General features: G+C 40.7%; 1 long non-coding RNA gene across 1 annotated transcript in view; it reads right to left on the reverse strand.

The window, feature by feature from the left end:
• Window positions 1–13,470: 13,470 nt before the first annotated feature.
• LOC121528021 overlaps window positions 13,471–20,285 on the reverse strand; it is a 153,831-nt gene continuing 147,016 nt past the window's right edge. Inside the window, exon 4 of the long non-coding RNA XR_005993469.1 lies at window positions 13,471–13,566. This is a non-coding gene — a long non-coding RNA (uncharacterized LOC121528021). The remainder of the gene's footprint in view (window positions 13,567–20,285) is intronic.

Below are 20,285 nucleotides of genomic sequence, written 5' to 3' on the forward strand. Positions count from 1 at the left end.
CTGTTTGTGTCTGTGATCTCCTGGCTGATGCCCAAACCTCAACACAATGAGTGAGAGCTGGAGGCTGACCAAAGCTCTGCGTGGGTGCTAACGGTCTACGAGAGACTATCTGCAGGCAGTCATTGACAAAGATGCTGGTGGAAGAGTTACCTCCTCTACTCAAAATCTTTCGTTAGGAAATATCACATCTAGAGAGTCCTCCTCGAAACCAAAATCCCAATGAAGATATGGCAGACATAGAAGCCAGAGTTTTAGACAAAGTATTAAAGTCACCTTGTCATTGAGGTGGTCAAAAGTGTTCTGTGTTTGTGTTGTCTGTCCTCTATCTGGGGCTGCACGTCTGGGACAATGCCATGTTTTCAAGGTTTGTCTGGCAACAAGCCAATAAATGTCCCAAAAGTTTTATGTTCATTGTGTGTTTACAAGCTTCAGTTTTGTCATTGTGATTGTCCTTACTTGCTTAATTAAGTCAGTCATTTATGCCTTTGTGTCTGTCGATCCCAGAAATGTCTGAATCTTCTTTGAATTTTTGCCTGTAAATCGGTTTCATCCTCCAAGGTCAAACTATGAGGCCAATGCAGAATTCCTTAGTTGTATGGGCATCCTAATGGCCAAGGTTAAGTACTTTAGTTTTCAGAGAGCAAAGTACATTCCCACGACTTCGACCTGTATCATGAGATGGTGCGTAAACACAGTTTGTATTGCATGAGTTATTTTAAAGCAGGAACAAGTCAACATTTCATCCAAGAATCACACGAGAAAAGCTTGTTTAATCCGCTAAATTTGGGGATATCTGAAGGGTATATTTTAATATCAGTTAAAACATGGAAGCAGAGAGTGTTCAACATCATTGTCACTCTCATTCTGTCAAAGAGGAATAACATATCCCTGGTATGTTCTTAAGAGCATTGATACTAATCTTTGGATGTCCAGTTGGATTCCCAGACCTCAAACTAGAAAAGCACTCGGAGAGCGCAGACCTCCGCCATTAGGAAGACTAATTTTAGCCAGTCTTGTTAAGCAAAATTTCCAAATGGAAAACTTCCTTTTGAATTTGGCAATACATCTTGTTATTGTAAATGCACCTGCAAGGTTTTCTAATCCTAGGTGAAGCGTGCTGCAGGGGCTGAATTTTTAAACTTTTTAAGGGGGCACCACTGAGCCATTTAGCCACGCCCACCAGAGTATTCAGTTTGAAACTTTGAACTCTCCCCTGGCCTTGTGTCTACCAACATTTGTGGTGGTACAAGTGTATCAAGACCCTGAAAACCCCAGTCAGATTGGACCTTGCACAGCTGAGTTTTGGACTACATTTTTTCTTTCTTGAAAAATATGCAAATTTAGGGGCATGTCATGACCACACCTTTTGAGTTTTAAACATGATATCAATAAATTTTCAATGATTAGGTCTCTTCTGGCTACAAGCAAAATTTCAAGAAGTTTAGAGCAACATCCTAGGTTGAGTTAATCCTAAAAGGAACCCTGGAAATGGCCCCAAAAAACTAAAACTCACACTTTGTTTCAAATATGCCAGCTTCCTGTTTATTTGGCGACGACTTCAAAAGGGTTCTTTGTACATCTTGTCATTGTACATGTTCCTGCCAAGTTTCATAATCATAAGTGAAGTGTGCTGTAGCGGCTGAATTTTAAAACTTCATTAGGGGGCGCCACTGAGTCACACCCACCAAAGAATTCAATATGAAACTTCTAATTTCTCCCCTGGCATTGTGTCTACCAACATCTGTGGCAGTACAAGTGTTTCAAGCCCTTGAAAATCTTGGACCATATATGGGACTTATTCCTTAATAATATGCAAATTTGAGGGCTCGCCACGACCATGCCCTTTGAGTTTTGTACACAATATTAATAACTTTATACCATTAAGGTCTTTTGAAGCTGTGTGTCAAATTTCATACAGTTTGGAACAACGCCCTTGGACAAGCTATTCCTAAAAGGACCCTTGGAAGTGGCCAAAAAACACAAAATGGCAAAGCTGTAAGACTTCTAAGGTAGTATAAGGGGCTCGAATGTGCAAAAACTTAAAAGGAAGTAGAAACCTTAAGGATTTTGAAAGGGTGCCCAGGCTCTAATAAATATAGATAGTCTTGTTGGTAGTACAAGTGAAAGAAATTATCATAAAAGGATACAGTAGAGGCAGAGACTTGTCAAACATCAGATGATGGAGTAGCTACAGAAAGTTTTAGGTGGATTTCGCCTTTGCATTGCCGACAGCAAATATGTATAAGTAAGGATTGTTTGAGTAAGTAAATGAGGCAGGCTTTTGTGTGAGTGAACTTTCTTTTTTTTAAACATTCTCTTTTATGTTTGCACAGTGCCTATTTTGCATCACACCACTTCTGGTGAAACAGTGAAATATTAAAGTCCCATGGATATGCAGCAATAGAGTGAATAAATGATTTGGAGAGAGAGCGTTTAATAATTATTAATGAATTGCCAGCAGCAACATGACATATTTAGCTTATTTCCCTTTTAGATTCGAATCCAACCTGCTCCAGCTGCTGGTGATAAATCCTTCAAAACAAAAGTTTAAAAATCAATCACTGTCATATCAATGAGTTTAATTATGAATCAACACAATCTGCAGTAGTTTTGTGGCTTGTTTACAGCGGAAACTTTCCATTGCAGAGTTTTTTATCTTTCAGTGTAATTGGGCTATAAAGCAAACGTGTGGGCTTTGATGTCATTGAAGTTCGAGCCAGCGCTTTGAATGCAGCACCCCATTGGGATGTTATTTACAGAGCGTTTGAAAGCCTATGCATTATTTGTGAAGTTGATATAATGATGACAGTAGCGGCGAACCATAACCTATTACCAGCATTAATCCAGGGGAAAAAAAATCAGCAAAGTATGACTTTATAGGCCAAACAAACAAACCACATCACATCTGACTCTGATCAGCTGAAATATACAGTATGTATGAAGCAGATTTCCTTTATGCGGTATAATCCTCTCAAAAAATATTTAGGGCATGGGAGGATGTACGTAAAATCCACATTCAATGCATGCCACAAGGTTGCCATGTTATGCATGCATGAAAACCCTCCGGCAACGAGAGCTCATCAGCATAAAAATGTAAATAATTCTGCATAAACTTATTAAAATTTGACTGACTGCAAGGTTGACTCGAATCCTGCAGATTACCTTTGCTATAACACAGAAAGTTGTAATTATTTCTAAAAGAACCAAAAAGAAAACAAGGAGAGGATTCAAACTGGAGTGTGGTGACTCATAATCAGGTCCCTGGAGGCTCTCTGCCACTAAATAAGGAGTCTAAATAGATAACCTAGATAGCACAGCGTGTTCCCTCATGTGTCACGATTAAGCACACACAACGATCACGCGAGCTAACACAGGAGACAGGGAGTCTATGCCGGCTTCTCCTTGCCGCTCACTAACAGAGCCGGACATGCATGGCTGCTGTCAGATGGGAAACATTAAAATAACATGGGACCTTAGGGGACCAGGGAAAGAGGATTGGAGCCATCCTGCTGCTTCCCAGTCCCTCATGTATGTGTATGTCCCCTCACTGACCTCTGTACGGTACAGCTAATCACATTGTATGTGGCTATATAATTACCTTGCTCATTAGTCAAAAGCCCAGGGTTATCTTTATTAACTGCCATGCACGGTGTTTGGAGAACGGGCACATGTCATTGTTGTGTCTATGTTTAATTAATAGCTCTTGAATGGGTGCCATGCAAGGCTGTTTAATGCCTGTGAACACCGTAGTCTGTCACCTAATAGCCATGGAGGATAATTAATATGAGGTCGTTTATGGTATCCAGTGTTATTTTTACATTAGAGGAGATAAAAATAAATCATTTTCTCAATCACAGTGCAGGGATGCGTTCATGTTTGCATGTTTATATGACCCCCTAACAGGATGTACAACTAGAGAAACACAAACACAGAACATTAGATCGCATGTTCAGCTTATAAATGTTTAATTTGTACATGTCTGTGCACACATGACTGCATGTGTATGCAAGATAGCAATCATTTGCAAGGTCCTATTATGAGTCATTATGAGCGTATAAATGCATGCAGAAAGGAAGGCAAGCGGAGCAGGAAATAAACCACACAGCCAGATTTCAATAACAGTTATTAACCTTAATACAGTGGAGTGAGATGATTTCTTTCTGCATGGACTGTTGGATGTCTGTTATATTAGACTGAACTACAACCACACATGGATTATTTTGGCCTTACGATTCTGTCCCTATATCAATAATTTTCAGAGCTTTTATGCAATAACATTTAATTTTTCCACCTTAAAACATTAGTCTAGGGCGTTGAGAGGTTAAGGTGCACACCATGTATGCGTCCGGCCCAGGTTCAAGCCTGACCTGTGGCACCATTTCCTGCATGTCTCTCTCCGCTCTCTTCCCTGTTTACGAGTCTATCCACTGTCCTCCTCTATCTAACAAAGGCATGAAAAGGCCCAAAAATAAAAATCTTCAAAAACAAAACAAAACAAAACAAAACATTAGTCGATTTTAACACTATAATATTGTTGAAAAAGGAGAGGTGAATCCATCCCATTTCCACAGAGAGCCCTGGTTGCCTGCTTTCAGCACTGTGTAACTTTGACAGGGGTTTTCTCTCATAAAGTGTATGCAGCTTTATGGGACTAGTTCATACACCAGCCTTCAGCTAAAGAGAAGCCAGTTAGCTCATCTCAGTTATTGTTACAATAAGAGGGTAAGAGATGGATGAGGAGGGCAAAGGATGAAGCTAAGAGGGGAAATTAGAGTGTAACGACAAATTACCCAATATCGGCTACCTAAGATTTCTTTGTTAGCACGGTATCAGAACAGGTATTTATACTGTTAATTTTTGCTAGCATCCTACAGTAGTCTAACCTTGCAAAGCAGATGGATTCGCCTGTTTCTGTGCTTCTCAGTGGTGAATCCATCTTGCAAAGCTCCCGTCTGCGCTGTTTGGGTGACAGGACCAATCAGCGTTGAGGGGCAGTACTTTCGGGCACGGCTGAGTCGGGACGTAAGCAAGCAGCAACAAGAGACAGGTGCAATTATGGCAGAAGAGATTAGCGTAGACGCTACTAAAGCACCAGTTTTATCAGAACTTGATGACATTTCTTCGCTAAAAGAAGAAGAAAGAACAGCAGTGAGTTGTTTTCTTTTCAAAAATGACAAAAAGTCGTGTACTGACATGTCTACAGTCGCCATGGTTCAGGTTATGCAGCTCTGTATGGAGTTGACTCCGCAGTAGGGGCGGTAGCAGCTACGACTGATTTGTTCATGAAGATGTGACAGACAGAACGTTCATCCAATCACCCTCCGAGTTTTATTTCAAAGGCTCTGCCCTTTCCAAGCACTGTCTATGGGAGGTTTTCAGGTGTCAGGTTAATAGAAGTCTAAATATGAGGAACCATATCATACATATCATAAATGTATCAAAATAAAGAAAAATCAGCAGATGTATTAGTACCATGAAAAAACATAATGTGCAGCCGTTTATGTTATAAAGAGTGCTATGAAAGGAACAAGGGGAGGTCTCTGTGGTCTTTTATTTTGAAATGTCTTTTGTCCTTGCAAGGCCCCTGACCCGGGCCGACAATTTGCCTCCCACCTGTCATGTATCTCCATCGAGCGCTGAGAGAGGCTCTCATAAAACCGAGCGCTCTCTCACACATTCCTCACATGCTAGAGATAGCAGATCCACACCCTCTCTATAGGTCCACATATACATACGAGTTCCAACTTAAACACTCGCTGGGCGTGTCAGGATAAAAAGTTTGAATTACTCCGTCTCTGTTGTTTATCTAACTTATCATAAACCTGTGTACAGTTTTCATAAATCACTACCATAGCTCCATCTCGTGTGTGACCTTTGCTCCTCTATACTTCCTTAACAGATTTAACTTTCATTACAAGGAAAACAAATATGGCTTCATAAATCCTCTTCTTTTGGGATATAATTTCTACAGGCTTAATGTCCAATACCATGAGGTTTATCCAGGCACTGAACACAGACAGTACCCATGTTATTATTGGTGTGCACTTCTCTATGTTCATATTTTTCTAGGAGAGTTGACGTTTTGCCAAAACATCTCTCTTTTATTTTCTGTTGCTTTAAGGCCTGACAGTTGGATTGAAATCTGAAGTGTTTCTTTAAAGGTTTAATATCTAAGTTATACGCAAACAAAGCTAAAGTTCAAGGGAGAGGCATCCTTTGTGACCATTATTGTTGAACAAGGAATTATCCTTCAATATTTACCTTAACTTCAATACAAATGAACTATGATCTGATCTTATCAGCAGAGCTGGAAATGCTGGCAAACATCCAAACTGTGATTTAATGTTACAGAGTCCTGATTTATAGTGCCGACTTAAACCATTAAGGGTGACCAAAAACACTAAGCTAAGAAAGACTTCACTTGGTACCTGAAGCTGTTTCAGGAGGTTAATAAGGAAAACTACTTGTTAAGACCTCTAAAACTGGCACAAGACCTCTAATTAGGGCAAAATTGGTTGGTTAATATTTATTTTTATTAGCTTAATCCTTAAAATTATTTTGAACATTCAAATAAACTCAATTTATCTCATCTAAGGAGATTCTGTCCAATCTGGCATGAAAATATGTCCTGGTTTCACCCATAAAACCACCTGAAAAAGTGTCCTATCCGGCATTAAAATACATCATGTTTTCACCCATAAAACCCACCTGAAAGTATTGTAAAGTGTATGCTACAACAGACCGAGGCACATATCTGAGCGTACCATTCATAACCGAGACAAGCCATCACTCACAGCTATAGTGTTGAAGACAGACACCATGGGGAGACACCGTTATCGTCTGAGACAAAGCGGCTCAGAAGTAGGTCAAATTAACCCACAACTGAGGCGAAGCTATGACGCAAACGTTAAGATAATGTTTATCAGTGCAGCACTTTATCCATACGTGATCTCCATCTAAAATCTAGAGGACGATCTGCATTCTTTCTCTGCTGTGAATGCATGGAATATAGCACAACGGAACTGCAATCATAACCGATTAAAGAAACGATATAGGAAGTCAATTAAGTTGAAAAGGTTTCACATTGGGGCTGCAGGGGTTAGCGCTGTTGCCTCACAGCAAGGAGGTCCCTGGTTCACTTCCCATTCAGGGCCTTTATGTGTGGAGGTCTGCATGTTCCCTGTGGGTTCTTACTGGCTTCCCCCCGCCACCAAAGACACGCCCATTAGATTGACTGATCACTCTAAAATCGACCGTAGTTGTGAGTGTGAGTGTGTCTAGTTGACCGTCTCTGCGTGTCAGCTCTGTGATTGACCGGTGACCAGTCCAGAGTGCACCCCGCCTCTCACCCAATGATAGACTCCAGGCTCCGCGAACCCCAATGGGGTAAGCGGTATAGAAAATGGATGGATGGATTTCAGATTTGATTGTATTTTGTCTACATGCCATGCACACTTAGTGCCCATCCATCATGGGTTTAAATGACACTAAGGATATTGTTGGAGCGCTCTGGAAAAATCTGTTCATTACAAGTAGGGATGCAGGATAGAATAGGCATGATATTAGCTTCAAAGTGAAATATGGGTACCGGTATCGATATTTTGGCTATAAAATCTGCCTAAATCGGCTGTAAATACTGGCCATCTGAACAAATAAGTTTGTGGAGTTTCATCTGACATCTCTCCTCCATTTTGACACTGGAAGTAAAATGCAGCAACTTCCTGTCAGCCTGTCGGCCAATCACAATGCTCCAGTTTCGTCTTCTTTTGTTTTCTTAGTTATGGAGACCAATCAAGATATAAAAGAAGACAAGACGGTTATCTGCCAGGTGGAATGTAATAAATAATAGTGATCATTTTTGTTGAGGGTTTATCAGAGAGTTATTTATTCTCCTGTAGGAACTAAATGCAAATGTAAAAAAGGCTTGTTTATTGTTGATCTTGCTGTGATTTGCATGAAGTTCTATGAGATTCAATTTCCTTGCAGCATACCTATTGAAAGCCCTGGTTGTGCTGAATAAAAAACATAGATGTCTATGACTTGATACAGACATTTTAGCATAAAAAATACAGGCAGATCAAAAACCTTGGCATCTTTGGTTTTATGGTTTTGATAAACTGCTGTAAAAAAAGAGCATTTTCTTTGAAATTCAGATTATATTTATGAATACTTGATCTTTAACCTTTACATTTTCCCACCAAAAAGAACTATTTTATACACTCAATGTTAATTACTTGCTATCTCTTTTAAATATGTGCAGTCTTTGTCACATTTACTGGATTTACAAATATATCTCTAACTTATTAATGGGATTTTTCTTCTCTATTTGAGTATTTAGTGGTAAATGTATATATTTTCAGTTCAGCAGCGCAGAGAAATACTGTAAAGAGTCGACCCTTGACCAACTTCAACTATTCTTTCTATAACTTTGAGATTTCCTTCGACTACAGTTTTATTTTCTGTGCCCACATGAAAAATTTCAACCCTGTTTTTCTCAACAGCAACATTACTTTTTATTGAGGATTTTCCCTCTGAGGCTGTTGTTCGGTCGGGATCAGAGACACATCGACCCTTCACAGCGAGTACAGGTAAAGACGTGAACTCCTGCTAACCCCCTCGGGACTGAAACAAACCAGTTGTATTAACCTTTCTGAGCTGGCAATACGACCTAAACCACTCTATTCAGACGGCCTGTGATAGAGTGGAAACCAGAGAGCATTTATGAAACTGGTCAAGCATCACTGACCTTCCCATTATGTTCTACCATTCCTAGAAGTTTGGACATCTGCTTTAAAGCGCTTTAGAAACACTGATGGTGAACAGAGACACTGGTTCTGTTTGTGTGTACCAGCTCCAGTTAATTGAACGCCCTGCTGGGCCTCAGGCTCTACGTATTGGTTTACTGCTGCTATTGATCTGGGGTCTGTCTCTCTATTAAACCAAACACCTGCCCACCTGCCTGCCTGCTATACTGTCTCCTACAGGCGCCCACGCATACCTATACATACAAGTATCGACACAAACGCTGCATAGAAGATGAAGGAAAAAAGCTGAAAACACAAGCCGCTAAAGGACAAAACAAGCAAAAAAAAAAAAAAAAAAAAGGGAAAGAGTATCCACACTGGACAGAGCCCTTTGAGCCATTACACCAAAGCCATTAAATCAATTTCCTCTAATCTGGACAGGGCCATCCCGGAGCAGGAAATGCCAGCCAGAAAGCTCCTCCAGGGAAAAGCAGCTATTGTGGCTGCACACGGAGCATAAACTGAAGATCTGATTTAATAAAACGCCTTTTTTCCCTCCATCTCTGCTGGGGAAGGTGCCTGATCTCCTCCATCATCCTTACAAATACTCTTTTTTTCTTTACCCAACAGTCTCAGTACATGGCTCTACAGCAGATCACAAACCTCATTAGTAGGAATAAGGTGTACCTGATTAAGAGCGTAACCAAATTAACACAATACTGATGAGTGTGACACATGAGGGGATTGGCAGCCCGATTTTTGCAGCTCATATTATGTTAATACATGGTGTTTGTGTCTAATGTGAGCAAAAGTGTGCTGAATATTAAGGGAAATGTTCTGATATTAAACTGTCAGCTCCAGTTGGCCGAGAAAGATTTTTCTGCTACTTAATTTATACAACTGCAATTCCCCAGTGGTTTCCTCCGTATATGGAGCTCAAATGCTATTACACTACTGTTCACTAGGAATGTATATACAGAGCAATTAGAGGTGGGATTTTACAGTACTTTCTCTACTCGAGAACTTGCAAATCATTATGGCTGAATAAACAAATACATCACGTATCGCTTCCAGTGGCATGCTGTGATTTCTATGGTGTGCTGCTCAACAGTGATTTAAATCCTAGATCTGAGTGAAACAGCAAGAGATGATAATGCAAGTGAGGGTAATTAAATATATGTATAACACTGAGCTATGTAGCATCGCCAAAACAAGGTTATTCTAAGACTAACAGTAACACCTGAGCCCATGGAGAGATCTGTCCTCAAGTCTGTCGTATCTGTCTCTTTATCACACGTAGCTCTTTCCTCATACATCGGTTCCACTCTCGTAGCATTTGTTAGCCATGACGTTGGCGTTTCCTCTGGTTCAACAAATGCTGTCGGCTCGCTGAAGTTTTCGTTATCCACAGAACATCATGTAAGCGTTATCTCCCGCTGCCAGTTTTGTTTTTAGCGGGCTGATCTTCTCTGCTCTGGAACCATCACAAACATGCGCTAACCTGAGCTAGCACGCAAACGTTTTGTTTGGCTTTTGAGTCATATGTCCCTCCAGAATTATCGCAACTATCAGAAACATCACTAAAGCTACTTAAAAGGGATATATTATGCAAAAATCACTTTTTCAGGCTTTTATAAAAAAAATGTGTGTCCCTGGCCTGTCCACAATCCCCTCAAGTACTAGAAAAATCCACTCCCTCCCCTCCTCCATTTCTCCACATTTCAGAAAATGTGTGCTGAAACAAGCCGTTGTCAGATGTTTAAGTTTAAGCAGAAGCAGAGAAAAAATATATTTATCTAGAATCTTTAGGCTTAAATGATTCCCATAAGTGATGCACAGCAGTATGTTCTAGCAGCATTCTAGCCATGCTGCCTTAGTCAGAGGAAAACAGCTGCTGTGTGACTGTGAACATAGTGGGTATATATTCAACAAAGGCAGGAAGAGTAAATGCAGAGCTTCAATCAACTTCCACAGGGGAGAAATGTAACATTTGATGGTGTCAGACACCAGGAAGCAGAGAAACAGCAGGAGAGTTTCACACCGGTTTAGACATCACTGCTGTGTTTGGAGTCGAGGAAACTGGCAGAAAATCACACGCTTGTTTGGTACCGAGTGACTATTTTGATCTGACTTTGGAAGCTGTGTAGGGAGAGCAAGAGGGAGAAATATTGTACGATTAAGGTATGAATTTGTCACAATATGCCATTGGATTGACATGTATTCATCTGATCTGGACTGGATTTTTTCCTCTAAAGGATGCTGTTAATGCCAGCGGTGTCTGTTTCCCCCCTGAGGTGGGACAAGCGCTGATTTTTTCATGAAATCCTCCTCACAACCTGCGTATCATGTCCCCTCCTGCGGATGTCAAGGTTACTCTGCCCATGCTGTTGTTTTGTGATGCTTTGTTATGCTTGTTACCCGCATCATTGTGCATCACCTGCAGTAATAGTGTGACGCTATCTGGGCTCAATGATAATGGCTGATGTCATTCAATCTTCTCTCAGGTGAACTGAGTACGCGGGGCGGCTGGTGATGGCTTTTGTGAGTGTTGGGTGACTGTGTGGGTCTGTGTGTGTGAGTTTGTAGGAGCCTTTATCCCTCACCACTCCATTAGCTCACAATGAAAGAGCGCGGGGACGATGTTAGCGGGGAGATGCCTGTTTCATTCTGGACAATGGTCGGCTGTGAAAGGTGACTCTAAATTTCCCACCACCTCCCCACGCAGGTAAGTTTCTGTCTTTTACTCTAGATTTCACACCCACCATCGCACAGCTGGGAGAATTTATCGATCAGTTTATGGGAGGAGAGCCAACAACTAGTTTGATGATGCTTATTTCTTCCAGAACACATTACATCCCTAGGAAATAAAACAACTGATATGAAGGTCCATCATCATCATCATTTCAGATCTAAAATAATCTCACTTCTTTTGTCAAATTCAAGCTTCAGACCAGCTAATCATTTACAGCCAAACATGACTTTAAATAATCAGATTTAAAGGAGACAAACAGCTGATTTTATTCATTTGACCTGTACCAGACACATCCTTTAATGCTGCAGAAAGCCGTGGCACAGTAACAGCCGCCCCACAAGATTATACTTTTGTTATAAATGGCCCAGCAGTATGAGGTCTGCAGGTGTGCTCCAGTATAAAACTGTAAACTTAACCTTGATGATTTAAAATATACTTGTAAAGTCATAAAATCTCAGAAAATCAAGAGTAAAGGTAATTTTGCATCTCACAATTATGACTAAAAACATATGATATTGACTTTTTAACTTATACTCAACATTTTCAACTCATAATTTCGATTACATCATAGTTTGGCATTTTAGATTAACATTTTTAAATTTCATAATATTTTGGCTTTTAAACTCATAATTTCAAATTATATCTAATCGTTTGACCTTTTAAAACTCCTACCTTTGTTTTCTTTATCCCATTTCTTCACTTCATAGACTCGTAATTCTAATTTTTAAGATATATTCTAACTTTTAACTTATCATTTTGGCTATAACCTCATATTTTGACCTTTGTAACTCTTAACTTTGTTTTTTTACCCCATATTTTCACCATAAAGACTCACAGATCTGTATTTTAGCACATATTTTTACTTATAAACTCATAATTCTGAATTTTGTCTCATATTGTTTCCTTTTAAATTCCTAACTTTGGTTTTGATCCCATATTTTCACCTATTAGACTTACAGTTCCAATTTTTAAATCATATTATGATTTTTAAACTCATAATTTTGAATAGAACCTCATATTTTGATCTTTTTAACTCCTAACTTTGTTTTTAATCCTATACTTTCACCTTTAAGACTCAATTCTGAATGTAACTCATATTCTGATTTTAAACTCATAATTTTGAATATAATCTCATAATTTGACCTTATTAACTCCTAATTTTGCTTCATGAAACTTATATTTTCACCTAGAAGACTCACAATTTTAAATTTTAGCATATATTTTAAGTTTTATCTCATAATTACAAATTAAATCTTGTCTTGTTCGATCTTTTTAACTCCTAATGTAATTTTTTATGATATCAGGCCTCGCCTTGAAGTCATTAGGCAAATTAGCTGATGATAGAAACTTAATTGTTGCAGCTCTAAGTTTATTTTTATGTCCAATTATTTCTGGCATTATCTCACTCCTCTTCTATTGTTACAAACTTGCATACGACCTTTAATATTTCATTATCTTTGTTAATAAAATAGGAGTCTGATGAGCTGCAGGCGCTGCACCAACAGCTCCTTCTCCTCTCATCCCAGCCTGTTAGCTTCTCAGCTCCCTTGCTGCTGCAACAACACGTGTTCCAAACCACAACTTCCTGTTGAATCTGTGAGCTGATTGGCTGAGCTTGGTACATACCCCCGACACACCCACATTGAAATGCTCGCTGAGGTTCCTGGCTCTAGTTTCTGGCCTTTCTGCATGGGCAATTAGAGGTTTGCATCCCTGTTATGCGACTGTGCACTCGCCTACGCACACACAAACACACACATAGACACAAATACAAACATCCCCCAGTGGATGGCATGGAAAACACACACATACAGAAACACACACTGGTGCTGGAGTCAGCGCATTAGCAAACGTCAGACCTGGGCTGTGCTGCAGAGGACAGCTGCCAAGAGTGACTGGCTGTGTCAAAACATGCAGCTAACACCTACTCACTGTGGTTTTATTTCACTGCTATTTCATTGATAGGCTCAGAGAGAAGTACTTCAGGGTACGAGGTGCTAAATGTTGGAAAACCTCAGACAAGGGACGGCTGCTGCGATGCAAAAAGCCACTAAAGATGTCCAGCACGTGCTGAAAAAAAAAGAGCAGAGCAGGAAATTAAAACTCTGAGTCCAGTCCTATGGGTCAAAGAGGTTTTTACAGTCCTGATCTCGCTGTATTTTCATACTTTCTGTGGCTTTTCCAAGTGCCCGCCCTTTAAACCTCACACTTAGCTCATAGTGGGAACTTTATCGTAGACCACCTGCAAGAGCTCTGTGGATGTGAGATTGAATGGCGAGGCGGGGGAAGAAATATTTCCAAACGATTCCCTAAAATTAGAAAGCTAACAGTGTGGTTTGGATGCAAGATCTGCTTCGTTCTGCTCAGCTGTCTTTTATACGCGCCGAAATTAAATATAGGAAATGTAAAAGTTGGCTTTTATATGATGAGCAAACACAAGGCTGCAGAGGCAAACGCCACACATGAGGGGGGATTCCAGCTCTGCCCTTCCTGGTGTTGATGCTTGAGCATAAATCTTGGAGGAAAAGCCAAGAAAAACATGTGAACTTTATATAAAGTGAAGGAAAAGAGGATATAAAAAGGTATATCTTAGCACTGGGAGGCTAACTCCTTGTGGAAACACAACAGCCAGAGAGGCTGCTAATGCCTCTGCTTGTTTCTCTTCTGAGCCTGCTAGTTACCTGATATAGGTTAAAGTTTAAGGCCATGATGTACAGATCGAGCCCTCGGCCCCGCTGCCAGGTAATGACCTTAATCTTTCCGAGCAGGCACGGCTCCAGGAGGTGGTAATGCGTTTCCCCCGAGTCAGGGAGGGGAAGCATGTGGGCCGGAGTGCAGCAGTATGGGTAACGCAGCAGCGACGGGGCCGTCATTGATTATGATAATTAACAGAGAGGAAACGTGCCTCAGTGTTTCTGCGGCGAGGTAAAGGAGAAATGAAGGAGACACTGAGGCCAGGGGAAGAAGGGAGGAGGGGGCAGATGTGACGGGAAAACATAAAAAGATAAATGAAAAGACAGGATACACGAGAGATGGTTGTTAAAGAAAAGATGGATGGATGAGAGGGAAGGACAGGCGAGCTGGGAGAGGTACGGAGGAGGAAGAGGGTAACACAGAGTTTGAGAAAATAAATCTTTTTGACACAAATGAAAGAAACTTTGGGCTTTTTTGGGCTTTATTTAACTAGGACAGTGAAGAGTTGATAGAAGCTAGGCCATCAGTGCCTTTCTCTCACATATTTTTAACTTTTGCAAACATATACCTTTACCCTGGAGGTTATAATTGACTTTAGGAAGCTAACGGCATGCTTAAAACTACTAGAGACAATCAGATCATCACTATCAGCAGATAAAAGTAGTTTTAGGAGTTCTGACAGATTCAGTTGACCTTCCCCAGCTGATTTTTTCTTTGATATCCTCATTCCTTAAACTTAACAAAGAATAAAATTTGTTAAAAATGTGCTAAATGTGCTCCAACTAGTTTTAGTTTTAAGCCCGAATACTTTCCCCGCATGCACTAAACTCACAGCCTAGACAACCGACATGGGGAAGTGAAAGAAGAATAATGAAGTTGGTGTCGAGCTCCCTGCCTTTGTGATGTTGTCATCGAAGGACTAGCACAGCAGACTAAAAAAGTATAAGTGGGAAATAGCAGACATACTGTGGTAACCTGGTGAGGAACTGCTATTAGGCCTGTTTCAGAATGGGTGCATGTTTGCTGTGTGTCTGCTTTCAAACAAGGAGTGTTCGTGCAGTGTGGTGTCTGCGTCTTCATAAGTTTTCATATTATTGTAAAACTGAGCAGGGATGCACAGCATTGGCTTTTGGCTGATATGCAAAAATTTACAAATTAATTTCAGCTGATACAGATGCAAAAATCTAAGGAGTTTGAGTCATTATTTAAAGTGCAGTGACTCTGAGGGGCACATCACAGCCTCTCTGTGTCTTTTTCTCTCTATTATGAGTCATTCTGTCTCTCTTCTGCTGCTTCAAAGTCTGTGCACATGCTCGGTTCAGCAAAGCATGACATGTCGACGGTTGTTGATTCCCATAAATGCCTAAGCATGCTTTTACTTGAAAGGCGCAAACTGGAAATGTGGCTGTACCGTGTGGAATCCGAAAGCTCCAGCAACAGTTGTACTTAAGAGAATAACTTTATTAGAATGATGCTTTTCAGCTTGTTGCCTTCAACCATGGAACACACTGCAATCATATTCTACTGATATGGACATAAATATCTCCTAAAACAAGGTAAATACGGCCCTCTATTTATTGTGTTCCTGTCTGTTTTGGCTGAGAGATGTACGCAAATCACGGGAAAAAAAGGGGAGCCTTCTAATCTCTAGATTCTTTATATGTGAGACATTGGAATCAGATGCGTCTCAGGCAGGCAGTCTGAAAGCCCTGACTTGTTAATATGAACGTTGAAATAAAAATCAAACTGTGACGCAGCTGTGATGCAGCCAACACACACCCAGGTTGAAATGACTGTTAGCATTACCATCAAACTTCCATGTTCATTCAGGAGAATGTCTGGATGAAAAAATACAATATGGATAAGTAAAACTGTACATCTGTTCATGTAGTCTGACCTAGACATGAAAATAAGCCGTTTAAAGAACATATAATGTTGTAATGTCTTGTAATGAATTAAAATGCTGGACCAATGCTTTCTTTTGGTGTCTTCTAGACTTTTGATGGTAAAAAAAAGTTGAGTGAAACTATTAGGATCAAAGTAAAGTATAAATACTGCAGGATTTTGCAAAAGAAGCATGAAAGAGAAGCAGTTCAGTTAGTATTTGTTTGTAAATAAAGCATTCAAAGTTGGCCCAATTTCCCTGGTTTGATAGTAAAAAGAAAGGCAAAGTGGCCTTGGTCTAGCACGCAATAAAGCGAGTGAAGAGTGGGAGCAGTGTTAGCGAGCATAAAGCTGTGAAAGCGCCAGAGAAAACATCACTTTCATATTGTTTTGTGGTAGTTTCATTCTTCAGCACAAATAAACACACCCACACCTCCACACAACTCTGCAGGAAGGTTCGGCATCTTCGCTAAAAGCTGCAATTTATCTCCTCCAGCTGTGTTTGTCCTCTCTAAGTGACAAAAGTAGAAGGCTAGAAAGTGACTTGATCAGTTTTTTTCCTTGACCTGTGCTTTGTAATTGGCTGGGGGCTACTATTCAGGTCCTAGAAAGCACTACAGCATGAGAAGAAAAGAGAAAAATACAAGCAAAGGGTGATGTCTATTGAAAAAGGCACATAAATACTTAAAGAGAGTATTTCATCGACAGTCTATACATTATTTTATGAGGGCCATCTGACATACTTTCTCTTTAACAATAAAATGCAGTATTTCAGCCCCTTGAAACCCTTACATTCCTGTTTCACCCTCCTCATGAAATATACACTGCAGTAAGCACTATGCCTGTAATCCTATAGACAGCCATGCTGCAGACTGATATAAATTTAACAAGTCTCAGGGCCACTTACCCATTTTTTTCTCTTACTTTCTAGCCCTTGTTTTATTTTCAATAACTCAGGAGCTGCCAAGGCTGCTGGGAGGCCAGGAGTAAAAGAAAGAGGAAACCAGGGGAATAGAGTGAGGAGAAGAAAAGAAGGGGGGAGAGGGGGGAACCAAAGCCCAGCGGCTCACTGCATTAAACCAGTCTCTGGGGTAGAGTGTGTTCAGTGTGTATGTGTGTAGTATGTGTGCATAATGGTGGTAATTAGCTGATCAAACAGATAGACAGTGGACCAGACCCATGCGGTGGGTGGGCTCTAATAATCCAGATCATTAGGTATGAGGGTATTTGGTTTATGCAGTGTGTGGCTGTGTGACTGTGCCGCTGTGTGACGGCGTGAGTGTGCAGTAAGTCTGCTGTGTAGCTCTAATAGCACCGCTGGATGCTGCAGCACGCCAATCAGCCTCCAACTATGATTTTCTTTTTAATTTGTCTCTCCTAACAAGACTCCCCTAACTATGTAGATGGAAATGCCAAAGAATTAGAGGAGCTGTGAGTGATTGACAATCAATTTTCATTAAAATGCACAGTCAGTATATCAAAATGAATGCCTCTGGTTACTTATCACCAAAACCAATCACCTGTGGTTGATACTCTGGCAACTGCAGCTGAGAAAAGCACTGCGTGTACCGTTTAGCATGACTGTATAGACTTATAAAGTGCAGCATTTTGGATCCCATTAAATGCATTGATGCTCCTCGGCAAATAATTTCAAATCTTGTTAAATGCAAATCATGATTTCCTTTAATCGACTAGTCTGGTTGCATTGTGTAGACCTGGGACCTCAAGTGGAAGCTGAACTTCAGTTCCCTCATCAAGAAAGCCCAACAGAGGATGTACTTCCTGCTGCAGCTGAAGGAATTCAACCAGCAAAAGACGCTGATGGTGTCCTTCGACACCGTCATTATCGAGTCCATCCTCACGATGACCATCTGGTATGCTGCAGCCACGTCGAGGGACAGGAATAGACTGCAGCGCATCATTCGCTCTGCAGAAAGGTGCAACTCCAGGACTCCACGGCGTGCAGGTTAAGTTGCAGCCACCCCTCTCACTCTGGATAGGGGCTTCTTAAGGCTCTCCCCCCTGGCAGGAGGCTTCAGTCCAAAAACCGCCCACAAAAAGAAATATTTCTTCCCCTCTGCTGTCAGCATTATGAACAGTACTCCAGCCCTCTCCCCATGGACTCTTACTGAACCGTAGACTCAGTAGACAAAACAACAGACTTCATGTCTTACATTAACGCAGCGGTGTCCAAACTTTATCCACTAAGGGCTTCATACAGAAAATTATGAGGATTGTGGGGCTACTTTCATTAAACCTCAGTTTTATGTCACTGTAGTCAGTAAATCCAGTCTAATGTAAAGATGTGCTTAGTGAATGGACACACTAGTTAATAGCTTACAAGGCAAATAGCCAGTCATTTCAAGGATTTCAAGGAGGCAATTCAAATTTCAGGGTAGCCCTGGTTGGCCTTGGCTATCACTGGCTCCGTCCTGGTCAGAATGAGAATGACACTAAATGTACCAGAGAATTCATAGCGTTGTCTCTTTGCGGACAAGCCCCCAAGGTAGAAAACACAAATAAAATACACAGTGAAGCACAAGCTTCATGTTCAAGCTTCATGTGGGCCATTTTTTAATTTATGTTTTAGAATTTGATGCAGGTAAATTAAAAATGTGCCAAGGGCCACATTTGACCCCAGGGCCATAGTTTGGACACCCTTGCATTAAGGCATATCTGCTTTATTTCTTCTGAATACGCCTCGCACTGTGTTTTATATAATTTTTATCCTAAAAAAAACATTATGACTTAATCAGCAGTGTTTCTGAGCATCCATAGAGTTTTTCCTTTTGCACCATTGTACAAACAATGAATTCAAGTCTAGACCCTAATATTTTCACTAGCCTATAAAGAGTTTGTTCTTCTTCTGTGTCTTTTTTTTTTTTTTTGCACCACAGGCGCCAAGGCAAATTCCTTGTATGTGAAAATGTGCTTGGCTACTAAATGACAATAAAACTAACTGGTAATAAAAGCCAAATCTGATGCTGATTCTGAAATCTTCTTTTGGCTTTGGCTTAGTCCCATTTCTAACTTTTACCCCTGGCCTCTATCCCTATCTTGCTGATGATTTGTAAGGCATTTGGAAGATTTTTCATATTATTATTTTTTTTTAATAGGTCTCATTAAAATCTCTGTTTGAGGTGCATTTCACCCTAGTAGGCCATAATTAAGACACCCTACATCCTAGATGCGAAGGTGCAAAACATAAGGGAAAGGCTAAGTGATAGGGACAAGAGGTGTATTGGGACTGGGACTTAATAGCTATGATACAGCCTGGTTCTTCTGTAAGCGTTGAACCTATTCATTGTTCCAACCTGACTCCTGGACTTAAACTGGGTTAGTGAAACTTTACCGTGCAGGAAATCATGTCAAATTTCTAAGTGCTGATTCACAGTTCACACTTGGATAAACTGGTCATGTGGGATGTGACCAAACACAGGCCTTCAAACCAAATTAGGCCCCAACTGCTAGTTAAAGAAACCAGGCTCTAACTTACATAACCGACCCAGAGAGGGAGGAAAAAGTTCTACCACCCACTGTGCCGGATAAAAGTCCTCTCAACATGTTTCATCTGCCACGTCTCACATCCTCCTAATGACATTTATGAGCTGATTGATGGGACGATGGCCAGGCTGCCGTTCGTGATCGTGAGAGGTTGTTTGATCAGCAGAGACCCACCCTGTGATGTCATCAGAGGTGGCTGAAGGTATAACTGTATATGTAAGGGGGAGAAAAACATGTCTGAATATCTTCACTCTGCACTCTAATAGGAGGAGAAGAGCAGTGACATGATTTGGCAGCCAAACAAGGATTTCTTTATGCAGTTACACCAAACATATGTTTTTAGATGCATAATATTTGTTCAAGACGATGCAGGATAAAATACAGCGTGAGAATATTTACATTCTGTCATACCTAGGGGATTGTAAATTTTAGAAGAGGCATACACATGCTAAAATAACGCACACATAAGAGCATTTAGCAAGCTGCAAAAATACTCCAAACTATCCACACAGTGACTTTTCAGGGCGCTCTATAATCCTGGTGGACCTGATAAGCAGACGCTCCTGCTGAGCGTCTGTGTGTTTCCGTTAGTGATGTGAGATGATGGCGCTCAAGCAAGGAGGAGCGAGATGAGCGGGCAGATAAGGAGGGAAGGATGCGGACGAGTCATTACACTTGACACCGCCACAGCAGGAGGGAAAGAGAGA

This window comes from Cheilinus undulatus, linkage group 20 (genome assembly GCF_018320785.1).
Source record: "Cheilinus undulatus linkage group 20, ASM1832078v1, whole genome shotgun sequence".
NCBI classification, from domain to species: domain Eukaryota; kingdom Metazoa; phylum Chordata; class Actinopteri; order Labriformes; family Labridae; genus Cheilinus; species Cheilinus undulatus.